We start from the raw sequence: 4,985 nt of genomic DNA on the forward strand, positions 1-4,985 counted from the left end.
TACCTTGGGGCGGTGAGGTCCTAGGAGAGGCCACCGGCGGTGAGGTCCGCGCGGACCACAGGCGAGGAGGGCGCCGGAGAAGTATAGCAGGGGAGGGGGAGGGGGAGGTTAGCGATGGAGTGGAGGTGTCGCGAGGACGAACTAGGGCTGCGCCATGGGGGGTGAGGGAAGAAAGGCCACGCGGCGTCTGACGCGAGAGGGCTTTGCTTGGCTGGAGACGGGAGAGGGCTCTGTCTCTCACACTCGATGCGCCGCAGAAAAACAATAAAGGCCCATTTCGTGGGACGTGCACTGTCGCAGACCCATCTCCGATTCCTCGTATTCTCAAAAAAAGAAAAAAAGAAACGATTCCTCAAAAAAAACTCTCCTATTCTTCCATTCTAAAAAAACTCGATTCTCCCTTCACTCAAAACAAAACATAAGAACAACTCTAGCAGACCTTTCACTAAAAAAACATAAGAGCAACTCTAAGGCCTTGTTTGGTTGCTAAGGGAGATAATTCCAGGTAAAAGGCGCCCTGGCTAGAAAATTCTTGGTAAAATGAAAGCCCCGTGGAATATTCACTTCACTATTTGGGAGAAATAAGGAGTGGGGGATAATATTTTATCTTCTTCTTTTCTTAGTATACTCTGTAGTTTGTCTCTTTGCAATCCATCTAGGCTGCTCCAACTACCATTGTTGGAGAGGAAAACGAGAGATGTAGTTCTGAGGGGAGGCGGCCGTGCCCCTGCTCGTCGATGCGCTTCCCATGTCCAAGAAAGGTGGAGGGAACAGTGGGGAGAACGGCAACGGGGGCCAACCGCCGGCGGCGGAGGAGACTTCGCTGGAGATTCATGTGGTGCGGGGAGGCGTACTGGTAGCTGGCGGCCCCGGCGTTGGTGATGGCGGAGCGGAGGAGCCGACGACCATTTGACGACCTGGGAGGTGAAGGAGGATGTTGTTGGCCTCGTGAGGTGGAGTGACGCCATGGGCATCACCGGAGGAAAGAGATTGCGAGACAGACGGGGAGAGTTCTCTCGATGTAAGGAGACGTGGGTTTGTAACCCTGGGAATCGGGGTGGATCGGATAGGGAATATTCCCTCCCCCTTGCCAGCAAATACGCGTGGAGCAAAACCAGGATGAAAAACACGCGCGGTTTTCTCGCCCAGGGAAAAGGTCGGGATCCCGGAAGGATCCCCTGCTACCAAACAAGGCCTAAGTCGTTATATTTGTAGCTTTCTTTTTTGCTGGAAACTTTGAGTGTTTTGTTCAATAAAATAATTCCTAGAACAATCAGCTACTAAACTGCTGACCAGTAAAGGAGGTTCAAAGTCTATCCAACTCTCGGCGATCATCAGCGAGCTAGCATGCTTGGCGCATGAACCGGAAGATTAGCTGGCATGTCTGCATGTTGACTACTCCCTCTGTTCCAAAATAGATGACCCAACTTTGTATTAAAGTTAGTACAAAGTTGGGTCATCTATTTTGGAATGGAGGGAGTACTAAAGAAGAAAATGATGAGGCTAGCTCTCCTATTTACTTTTTTTGCATGGTAATATGTATCTCATTTATAAAATAAAGATCCGGTTAAAGCCACGTAAGCACCAACATTACAAGACTGAAAAGATAGGATAATCCTATGCAAAATACCAGCGCCTGTTCTTCTCCTTCGACACCACCGAAGCGGCCATCAAAGGGATAGAAAACAGATCACCTCTTCACCCGAGCTCGACACGGTTCCATCGCTGATCAGCAGCTTTACGGACCTCGAAAGTAGTTTGCCAGAAGCAAAACCATGTCAACTTAACTCTCTCTTAAGGCTTGCCTTGTTATTAGCAGTCCGGTTTGCTTCTATAAGTGTTTTAATGATAAAACTTAATGTAGTACCCCGGAGATGTATTTCCATAAGTTTGATACTGCTAATGTATAAGTGTTTTAATCTTAACACCGGAGATGTTTGTTTCTATAAGTGTTTTAATGATAAAACTTAACTCTCTCTTAAGGCTTGCCTTGTTATTCCAACTGATGCCCTAGACAACACACTGTTTATGAGCCAATTTGACCACTTGAGTAATTGAGCTTCTGAATATTTTGTTGTCATGGGAATCAACATGATTATCATCTACCTTGCCAATTTTAAAATAACCATTAATAGTCAGCCTGTTTCCAAAAATAGTGCTACATTAGCATACCAAGCATGATTTCAAGTCAAAAAAAACACTACATTAGCATATTTCTCTCCATTTCAACTTCAAGTCTCATCTGCGGTCTGGTTCTCCTAAGCGTGGTAGACACATTTGATAATTGTTTACGCTTTCCTGAAGGTATAAATGGCCGATACTCCCTCCGTTTTAAAATAGATGACTCAATTTTATATTAACTTTAATACAAAGTTAGTACAAAGTTGGGTCATCTATTTTGGAACGGAGGAAGTACTATCTAACATGAAAGTTGGCTAAGCGCATATGCTTAATGTTCTGCTTTGGAACCTTAAATAAGTAATTGCGACTATGCTTTAATTAAAAAGAGATCCCCTGTTGATACCTTATTCAGTTTGTATTTTACATTTCAAGTATTCATCATTTTAGCAATGCTTGAATAGTAATTATATTTGAGATTCTTCCTAAATGCTTACATGAGTACTCTGTTTGAAACTGGTATTGTTAATAAAATCAACAGAGGCGCATAACCAGTGTTGTTGTCCCCGCATCCCTGGTCAGTTGTGATATTTTTAGTTGTGATATTTTAGTTTTTCATTTGTTCTTGAAACAGTGAAGGAAACCTATGAATGGTTTGTTTATCTCTGTTCGTATTCTTTTTGCAATTTAATCTATTGTAATACTAAGATTTTTCCTCAAAATGTTTTTTGCTGCTTAGGGATGCAAGTAATTTCAAAATGATATTCTACAACAATATTTTTTCTCTGTTTTGTTTCCTAGCTATCATTTCATTTCACCCACTGACATGAGGTGCAACCTTGATTGATTTTTAGCCTTCCATTAATCATCAATATTATTTTCTGTCGGAGTAAATGACCACGGGTAGCCTAGCCGGCTCCCCCTGGCCTTTCCGAAAAAATAACGAGCCGATCCGGCCCTCAAGAATTCAAGACGTGGGGCCGCCTTCCCCTTGCCGGCTGTCTCCCAGGCCGACTATCGGAAGGCGGCCCGGCTTTAGCCCTCATGAAGAAAGCCGCGGGAGGGCCGGCTCCAAGAAGCCGGCCACGAGAAGCCGACTCCCACAAAGCGGTCAAGATCGTACCCTCGAAGTCTGCATCCACATAACGGCGATGTGGCGGGGCATGGCTACAGTAAAGCCTGCCATCCCCGAATCCCGGAGCACGCCTGGCACAGTGCGTCGTACGGGGTGGCCATGACCCGTCCGGCGCGACACTGTTGCCATGTTGACCCTGATGCCACCCACGACGGGCTGTCAGCGCGGCCCACGGGCGGTGGGCCCCTTCAGGCAGAGAGACACCCGAAGGCGGTCAGGCCTCCCCCAGTCGGCCCAAGATAGGGCCGGCTCCCCACAGCCAGCTTGCTTCCTCCCTCGAAGGAGACGCCCCATTAAGGAGACAAGACGAGGTGAGGCTACAGCGATCGCCCGCCGGGCGGCGGCACTGTAGCCACGCTTACCTCGGCGAAGCCCTCGTCACCAGATTTGAGGCAACAGTAACCAGCCACCGACAAGGTCCTTGACAGTGAGGCCTGCCTGTCAACCAAGGAGCCGGCAGCCGGCGGGACCCACCAGCCGGCGGGCCCCAGCAGCCGGCGCAAAAGCCGGCGAGCGTAGACACAGATGGCTAGGGCCCACGCCCAGCTGGATTACCATTGTACCCCCGGGGGGTGGGCCTATATAAACCCCCCGGGGCACCCATGCAAAGGGTGGATCTGAGCTAGTTTTAGAGACCACATAGAGGGGAGAGGAGAGCTAGCCGTGCCCTTCTTCTTCTTCTCGCCAAACAGCTCAAGGAGCATCCTGTAGCCACTCGTTCATCTAGTGATCATATGGAGACCCCGCAGAGCAGCAGTAGGGGTGTTATCTCCACGCAGAGCCCTGAAGCTGGGTAAGATTCGCCGGTGTGCATGTCTTCGCCTCATACCGCTTCCAGGCACCGGTGACGTCTTACTGGCTCCCACAATGATAAGACACCCGTTGGCATATGTTGCACCTGCCACCCGACATTTGGCGCCCACCGTGGGGCCAGGTGCACCGTCGTCCGGAGACCTGTTCTGGACGGGAACCCTCTTCCTCCCCGGCGAGTGTAGCCAGCCCGGCACGCCCGATGGCGCTTGCCACGACGCGCTGCAAGGCGTCATCAACGTCTGCGCAGCGAGCGGCCTCGCTAATCTCCTTGACGAGACCCTCATCTCCGACGAGCCCACCTCTGACGCGAGCACCGACCACCTCGTCAACCTCCTCAGTCAGCTCCACGTCTCCGGCGAGCCTGTTGTGGACTTGGAGTCTGTTGGCTCCACCGATCCAATGCCTGTCAACTCCGACACGGCCTCGCTCGACCCTTTCCCCACCGACGTCGCGATCTACAACGACCCGCTTCCCCGGGCCGATGGCTGCGACGGTGCCACCACCGAGGTGATGGTCATCAGCCACGACGGCGCTTCTGGCGAGAACGCCCCCGACGCCCCGCATGCGGCAGTCCACGACTTGTCCATCCCCCTCCCGGCCGATGCCGACGCCAAAGCACTGGAGGCTCGCCGCCTCGCCCTCCTCGCGGAGGGCCGGAAATTGGCTTCCATGAGACGCCTCACTGAGGCCCACCAGCGCGAAGCCGAACGCGCCGCCTTTGTCACGCCGCCCCCAGGCGGGCCAAGCCAAGCCGGTGTTGTCAGACAGCGCGGCGCTGCCCTCGCCGACACGCTAGGAGTCGACCACCCAGTCTACGCCACTCCACTCGAGAACCTGCGCGCCGCCCAGGCGGCCGTAGACGAGCTAGACAGACTAGGGGCCGAAGAACTCCCCCACATGACCAGACGCATTCAGCAAC

General features: G+C 51.6%; 1 protein-coding gene across 1 annotated transcript in view; it reads right to left on the reverse strand.

Moving 5' to 3' along the window:
* The window catches only part of LOC119353801 (protein ANTI-SILENCING 1-like), a 6,309-nt gene extending 6,083 nt beyond the window's left edge, over positions 1-226 (reverse strand). Inside the window, exon 1 of the mRNA XM_037620482.1 lies at positions 4-226. The gene's annotated coding sequence lies outside the window, so the exon portion shown is untranslated. The remainder of the gene's footprint in view (positions 1-3) is intronic.
* Between the last annotated feature and the right edge of the window lie 4,759 nt (positions 227-4,985).

This window comes from Triticum dicoccoides, chromosome 2A (assembly GCF_002162155.2).
Source record: "Triticum dicoccoides isolate Atlit2015 ecotype Zavitan chromosome 2A, WEW_v2.0, whole genome shotgun sequence".
NCBI lineage: Eukaryota > Viridiplantae > Streptophyta > Magnoliopsida > Poales > Poaceae > Triticum > Triticum dicoccoides.